At 36.8% G+C, this 8,716-nt stretch overlaps 1 pseudogene; it reads left to right on the forward strand.

The window, feature by feature from the left end:
- Nucleotides 1–239: 239 nt before the first annotated feature.
- LOC140526236 (ubiquitin-conjugating enzyme E2 L3 pseudogene) lies at nucleotides 240–688 on the forward strand (annotated as a pseudogene).
- Nucleotides 689–8,716: the final 8,028 nt, after the last annotated feature.

Raw genomic sequence — 8,716 nt, forward strand, 5'->3', positions numbered from 1 at the left:
TAGCACAATAACAGTAAGAAACTCTACTGTTTCTCTCTCAAAGCTGGGCAAAGCTACCAAAAAACATAAACAAGAGGGACAGATAGAACTGAACAAACTTGAATAATTTAGAGCTGAAAATCTATGGCACCTTCTGAATGGGTCCACTACAGAACATGCATGTTTATCAGTGCCACATATGGCATTAAAAAAAAATAGACCAGGATGCATTGTGAGACAGCAGCAATACCAGACCCAAGATGGTTGCCAGCAGAATAAAGGACCTGGAAGAAATCTGCAAGTGTGGCATGAAAAACTTCCATAACATCCAGGTTGATGAAGCTAATTAGTGGACTTGGCAAGGACTCATTGTTCCTGAAGACCCTCCATATGACAAGGGAACCTTCAGAATCGAAATCAACTTCCCTGAGAGTATCTATTCAAACCACCTAAGATCACTTTTAAAGCAAAGATTTACCAACCTAACATCAATGAAAAAGGGTAGGTCTGTCTACCAGTAATTAGTGCCGAAAACTGGAAGCCAGAAACCAAAGCTGATCAAGTAATTTCAGTAATTCATAGCACTGGTGAACGACCTCCAACCTGAGCACCCCTTCAGGCTGAAGAGTACTCTAAGGACCGTAAAAAATTCTGTAAGAATGCAGAAGAGTTCGTAAAGAAATACGTGGAAAAGCAACCCACAGACTAAATCTTTCATGATTGATTCCAAGCAGGGCAAGTGGAAATGGAGCAGTGCATTTCAAACACCCTGCAACCAGGACTCTTTGGAAAATTAACGAAGTCCACCTCCTGGCATTAACTTGTGGGAGTTACTAACTTTCTATGGTTTTCTTAATCGAAAGTGCTCTACGTAAACCTATAAAGAAAAGATTAAAAGTTTAAGATGTTCTAGTTTTGATTTCTCTGTTTTAAAAATCACTGCTTCCATCTATCTTAAAGAATGGTGTGTACTTTTCTCGCCCAAATCTATCCCAAATCTTCAGTTTCTCTTCAGGTTTAAAACAGAAAGTCTGTGAGTAATGCACATGCTCAATCCCTCCCTTCCTCTTTGTAGGTCTTATTTTATTGTGTTCATTTTAATCACACTTCCTGTCCCCAGAACAATGTCCTGGAACCCCCGCTTCAATCTCTTCCCTTCCTCCCATCCTCCTACCCTAAGCCCTGAAAGAAAATGGCCTAAAATTCAGCAACCCTAATCCTAATGCCTTCCCTCTCTGTGTCTCTATGCTTTGTGAGACATGGGTTGTGAGTTTGTAACATCCAAAAAACCCAAATGAGGCCAAATCCAAGGGTGAAATCTGTGATAAGGAAGGAGCCTGGCTGTTGTATAAATCTGGCTGATGTTATCAAAATGATGTCAATTAAATGGGCAGCTCCTCCTCCAAAAATGACCAGGTGTTAAGGGATAAAGAAATTACAAATGCATATATAAAAAAAGAAATAGTAAATAAATCCTTTAGAGGCCATAATATGGTGAAAAATAGTAATGGATTTAGGGAACTCAAACAAAAGACAGTGACCTAAAAACAAGTTTAATAGTGGCATCCTAAATAATAAATGGGTCAAAGAATAAATCAAAGGAACAATTACTAACTACATGACAGCTAGTGATAATAATGAGACAGCATGCCAAAGTTTCTGGTATGAAGCTTAAGCAGTGTTGAGAAGAAAGACCATATCCCTTACAGTATAAATGAACAAACTAAAAAAGAGGGGATTAATGAATTGAATATGCATTTTAACAATGTTCAAATCCCCAAAAATAAAAAATCCCAAAAAACAATTAAAGTAATGTTTATTCTTTGTAATTACTGTTTCCCTTTCTGTATGTTCTGCAACCATCTCTTTAATGATCCATTTGTAGAAATTCCCTAAAAATCAAAGTCATGAAAACTACATTATATACTTAAAGGAACATGTTTATCAGTACCATATGGCAAGTTCACAAGCCTATAACTTCTAGAATATGTTCTCTTCTCTTTCTTTAAAATAGGAACATCATTTGCCCATCTCCATTCATGTGATACACCTCTCATTTTCCATGCTCTTTCAACAGTCATATCTACCCAATCTTTAAGTACCTAAGGTATATGCATGTGGAACAGGTGGCTTTGAACTCATTATGGACAACTAGGTGCTCTCTTATTTTCCCCTAACTTGAACTTCCTGTTTGTCATTTTTACCCTGTCATTTCTAATATCAAGGTCATTCTCTTTATGCATGAGGGGGAACGAAATCAAAATAAGAATTCTGTCTTTCATTTTCTCACCTACCTCCAGCAAAGGTACTATGTCTTCTTTGATTCTCCTGCTTCTCCCAAAGTAGCTAAAACATCCTTTTTTGTTATACTTAATTTCTTCTCTGGCCTCAAATTATTAAGAGGTTTAGCATTCTTGACATAATTTTACAGAACTATACCACATTCTTATATTCATCCTCTCTCATCTGGGCTTGTTTCTAACTTCCATATATTTCTTTTTTTAATCAATACTGATTCATGTGTTCCCTGTGTATCTATGAGTCTCTTCTGCCATTTTTCTTCCCCATTAGATCAATTCCCTTTGTGTCTTCAGAATGTAATCCTTGAGCAACTCTCATCCCTCCTGGGCCAACTTCCTTTGAAGCATTTTAGTTCATGGGATCCTATCTATTTTCAAATGCTATGAATTGTTTTCCTATAATCTAAAGTAATCTGGCTATGTCTGCACTCTTTCCTTTTCAATCTCTAGAAAGAAATGGTCATTTCTCTCAATGATAGTTTTTAACTTAACTTGCACACCAGCAACTAGATCCTTTCTATTAATGATAAGACACAGAATAGAATTTTCCCTTGTCAACTCCTCTACCTTTTGAAAGATGAAATTATTACTAAAGCAAGTGAAGAAAATATCAGCTGCTCTGCAGAGAAAAAATAAAACAAAATCTCTCCACATAAATCATTCACCTTGGGGAACAGCCAAAATATAGAAAGAAGAGCATGATGCCCAGAAACTGACAGGAGGCAGCATCCAAGACAGAAGATGCAATAAAACTCATGACTCAGATATCTATGCCCAATTTCACAAGCTGTAGGCAAGAAGACAGGTGAACTAGAGATCCTAACAAGGGAAATAAATTTGAGATTATAGAGATCACAGAATTAACAAGTCATGGGATCTATGGCAGAAATGGGTTTCTGGAAGTATATAACTAATTCAAAAAGAGGAGCATAGGTAAAAGAGAACAGTATCATAATTATGAAGATATACTCATGTGAGAAAATTCAAGTTCCATGGGAGAAATCTTAATGGGAAGCTTTGGGGTAAATCTTTGGGGTAAATATCAACAGAAGGGGAAAAAAATAGAAATGACATTGTCATCAAAGAAATAGCACAAATGCCTAGATAGAAAGAAGAAGCAGGAAGTTTTAGAAACAGACGAGAGATCTGACATAGAGACATATGATGGTAGCCATGAAAGCCTTCAATTATCCAGACATCTGCTGGAACTCTCCCTCTGCCAAAAAAATAATCTTACTTTGTCTTAAAAATAAGTTCATTTTCAAAATGTAGAGGTGCCAACAAGTAAAACTACAATTCTGATTCTCACCAATGAATTCATCAATCAATGAACATTTATTAAGCACCTACTCATATGCAGGAAAGTATGTTAGGTACTAAGGATAAAATTGTCAATAAGGAGAAACTGGTTGGGGGTAGGGAAAAGATGAGGGTCTTGTGAGAAAGTGAACATTTCATCTAAGATTTTACAAAAAAGTACATTCTACCTTTCTGCTCTCTGGTTAGAAACCTGGAACATTTTAAAGCTATAATCAGAAACAAGTGTACCCTTTATACTGATAGAGAATAACATTATACAATTAGGAGGAGAAAAGTGATCAGTTTCTCATTTGACCAGTGCTTGAGCCCAGAGATACTTACTGGGGGAAAAAAGATGGAAGCATTATACTGCATTGCATTGGTACTATAAAACCTCATCATAGACTCATAGAATCTAGGAGTTGGAAAAGACCTCAGGGGTCATCTAGTCCAGCATCCCCCTTGCAATGAAGAATTCACTCTACGACATTTCTGATAGTCATCCAATTTCTCCTTGATTATTTCCAGTGTCAAGTTATATACTAGTTCCTCAGGAAGACTGTTTCCCTTTGAACCATTTCTGGTTATTAGAAACAATATCCTTATATTCATCCCTCCCCATTGTAACTTAGATATATTTTAACTTAATTTTACTTTCCACATAAGTAAACCTGAATTATCTTCCAAAAAAAAAAAAAGAAAAAAATTCAAGAGGGAAGTTCAAGCATATAGACTGGTAGATACATATTTTAGGGAAAGCAGATTTCAAAACATTTCAGAGAAAAGATGAATAGGATCTCCTGGACTAACATTCTAGGAGAAAATTAACCCAAGAGGATTATGAAGCACTTAAAAACAAAACTCTGAAGATGAAAAGAAATTATTTCCATAGTGAAGAAAGGAGGGAAGTATGTGAATAAACTAATGTGAATGCTAATTGATTTGAAAGAAAGAGAAGATAAAAGTAAAGGTAGATGATGCATAATTAAGGCAAAAGTTGACACTGATCCTAGGACAGGGGTTTTTAATATGTGTTGGGTCATGGACCCCTTTGGAAGTCTGGTGTGACCTATGGACACCTTTTCAGTATAAATAAATGAAAGCAAATGCTAAATCTTTGTTAGAGATGAATAAAATTAAAAACCTACTCAACTTTTAATCTACTTCTTTCTTTATTCACTGCTAAGGAAAATGAATACTGAATTGAAAGGAACATATTGAAAATGACTAATAGGGAGATGAAACCCAAATATGAGCAGTGAGAACAGTAAGAGCTCACCTAGAAGCCATGAATAAGTATAAATCACCAGGTCCAGGCAATCATTATCCCAGGGTAATGAAAGAACTGGGAGCTGTGGTTGCTGAACTACTGTCAGGGATCTGTGAAGGATCTTACAGAATGGGACAAGTGCCAGAGAATTTGAGAAGGTATAAAAGCAAGCACCCCTACATACACAGGAGGGACTGCTATCACAGTTTCTTAGATCTGCTTTTCTAAAAGGAAAAGCAACTTTTGAGGGGTCAACAATCACTTTAATCAAGCACATAGTATCATTCACTTAGTTCACAGGAAAAAGTCAGCACCCTGAACTTCAGAGAAAATACAGAGATTTATTTTATGTGAAAAGAAATTGTCAAAATATGTCTAAGTTACAATGAGGAGGGATGAATATAAGGATATTGTTTCTAATAACTAGAAATGGTTCAAAAGGGAATAGTCTTCCTGAGGAACTAGTATATAACTTGACATTGGAAGTAATAAAGGAGAAACTGGATGATTGTCAGGAATGTTGTAGAGAAATCAAATTGAACAGACGTTCTTCCAACTCTCTGACATAAGCAATACATACATCAACAGACAGATCAAACTGTATGACTATTACATACAAACACAGTTACCAGAGAGGGAAGCACAAACATCTGGGTTTTCAAAGCTGGGGGGATTTTTAGCAGCTTCCAAGAGTCTCATCTGGCACACAAAGCTTCTTCCAAAAACTAAGCCCCAGAGTAAAACTGTACCTCAGAGTTTTTATACACTTTTTAGAACCAACGGGCATCACAACCCTTGAGAACTAATGCCTCATTAACAAAAGATGCGTGCCTTACTACAAATATTCCCAGTTCCATTAATGAGTGGGGAAGATCTTCTTTAACAACATCATTCAATCAGAGGCACTTGATTATATTAAAACAAAAACAGCAAAAGATTTTACTTTGCTTGCCATCACAAAAGGACAATTGTCTCAATCATCAAAAAAAGATAAGAAAAAGGAATATGCAAATTATGAGTCAGTGAACTTGCCTCCAATAGTTGACAAATTCTATTACATAGTACTAAAGGGATAGTTAATGACCATCCAGAAAAGGAGTTCTTAACTTAGAATCCATAAGCCTAAATATTTTTTCCATATTTTGATAGTTTTACTTCATTTTATTGATTTCCTTTGTTATCTTGTGTATTTTATTTTGCACACTTAAAAACATTATTCTGAGAAAGGTTCCATAGATTGCATCAAATTTCAAAATGAGTCCATGATTTTAAAGAAAATGTTAGAAGCCTAAATTTGGAAGAAAAAAAAGAAGTTGCTGTCTCAAAAAGCTAGCACAGCTTCATCAAGAACAAATAATGTCAGGCTAATCTCATTTCTTATCAGACTAGAAGACCAGGTAAATGCTGTAGATATGGATTGTCTAGATTTTAGAAAATTATTTGACAAATTTTTTCATACTAGGCTGATAGACAAGAAGATAATAGTATGTTCTAGAGTAGATAGCAGTATGGTTGGATTGATTCAGACTTGGTTGGATGACCAGACCCAAATAATCCACGTAAAATTGTTTAATGCCAACTTAGAATGAGGCATGTAATGCCCCAGAGACCTGTGCTTGGCCTGGCGCAACTTACATTTTCATTATGCTTTGGACAGAGGAAGAGATAGGATGTTTACCTAATTTGCAAGTGACATAAAACTAGAAGGAATGGGTATTGCTTTCAAGGACAGTCCAGATCCGAAAAGATCTTGGGCAAGGTAGAATAATGGGCTGTATTTAATAAGATAAGTGTAATAAAAGATAAGGGTAAATGTAGAATCCTATACTTGGGTTAAAAAAAAAGCTTTCAAACACAAGATGGCTAAATGATAGCTCATCTGAGAAAGATCTGAGGGTTTTAATGAGTTGCAAACTACAAGAATGGACAGTGAGATGCTGAAGTCAAATAGGATAAAATTTTCAGATTCGATTGGACAGTATATGTAAAGTGATTTGCAGGCTTTAAGGGATTATTTAAATGTTTGCTATCATTCTCACCCTCACCTTTCTCCTCATCATCATCTTTATTATCATTATCAGTGTATAATGTTAGTATATCAGATGATGTTCCTATGTCAATGAGTTCAGTTTTTGTGGATTACAGTTGTAGGCATCTCATAGATGGACTATCAGAACCATAAATAGTTCTGGAGCCAGTGATAAGTTAGCAGGAGACTGTAAGAAGTCTTCTGGCTTTGGCATATGCCAGACTTGATTGACATTTTTTAATGAATGATTTTCATGTGAAACACTCACAATTTAGTTTGTTCCCAAAATTATAACCAACAATCCTCTTTCCCTCATTTTGGTATGAAAACCTATCTTACAATACAGGAAAGTGGGGAAGAAGGGGATAAGCAGGGTGGGGGAGATGATGGAAGGGAGGGTAATGGGAGGAGGGAGCAATATGAAGTCAACACTCTTGGGCAGGGACAAGGTCAAAAGAGAGAATAGAAGAAATGGGGGGCAGGATAAGATGGAGGGAAATATAGTTAGTTTTACATAACATGACTATTATGGAAGTCATTTGCAAAACTACACAGATATGGCCTGTATTGGATTTCTTGCCTTCCCAATGGGGATGGCTGGGGAGGGAGGAAGGAGAAGTTGGAAATCAAAGGTTTAGGAACAACTATTTAGTACTGTTCTTGCATACAAATGGGAAACAAGAAATATAGGTAATGGGGTATAGAAATTTATCTTGTCCTACAAGATAAAAGAGAAGAAGGGGATAAGGGAAGGGAGGGATGTTAGAAGGGAGGGCAGATTGGTGGCAGGGGTAATTAAAATGCTTGGCACTTTGGGGTGGGGAGAGGGGAGAGATGGGGAGAAAATTTGGAACTCAAAATTTTGTGGAAATGAATGTTAAAAACTTAAAATAAATAAATTTTAAAAAATAAATAAACATAAGGTTAGCTCTAAGGGAGAAATGCTTGTTGTTTCATTGTCATTGTTCATCAACTGGGCCTGGTGCTGCAGCTTTCTTTCTGTAGACTTGGCCCCTATTTAGCCTTCCACTGTCCAGACCACCACAGATACTTGCCTAGCCCTTACAGTGAGGTGAAAAGGAATAGAAGAATCAGGTCTTCTGCTGAAGTAACTGTTTCCATCAGCCCAACGCCTCACAGCTGCTGCCATTCCTGCTTCCTAATGATTGGTTCATTACCATCCAGATGTTTCAGACCTCTACTTGACCTGGATCTGCCTCTGGTACCTCTCCCTCCCAGCCTCTTGGTTCAAATCCAGTCTGCTGCCATTGCCCCAATTTGGCCCTAAGAGGGAACAGTAGATACAAAGTAGAAATTGCATCTGCCCAGCTGCCACTGCAACTACCCAAATGTGACTGATTCTGCCAAAACTCATCTGTCCCCTAATGGGGAAGCCCTGAGTCCTTATTTCCTCCATGCATCCCCACCAGTCATCTTACATACTGCCCCTCTGGAAACATAGTCCCCACTTTGGAAATGCTGCCAGAGATGACTCTCCCACTCAAGCTCTTGATTTATAGATAAGAAAATTGACACCCAGATAGGTAAAGTGACTTAAGTCAGTGAAAGTGGGTGACACAATAAATTAATGGAATTATCTGGGGATTAGCCCAAGTCTGGTTATTGATGCTGGGAGGTTAAAGAAAACTTCTCCTTCAATGATTTACTGTGAAGTAACAAATGGAGCTACTTGCAAAGACTTTAAGAGGAAAGTTCAATAGTTTAGTTCATCCTAATTTTCTCATGACTTTCAGTGTTTCACTTATGTAATAAATGCAACAGAAAAATATTTCAGAAATAGGAAGGCTGGAACAAATGGATTCAGAACTCAAGGAAAAG

This window comes from Notamacropus eugenii, chromosome 1 (genome assembly GCF_028372415.1).
Source record: "Notamacropus eugenii isolate mMacEug1 chromosome 1, mMacEug1.pri_v2, whole genome shotgun sequence".
NCBI lineage: Eukaryota > Metazoa > Chordata > Mammalia > Diprotodontia > Macropodidae > Notamacropus > Notamacropus eugenii.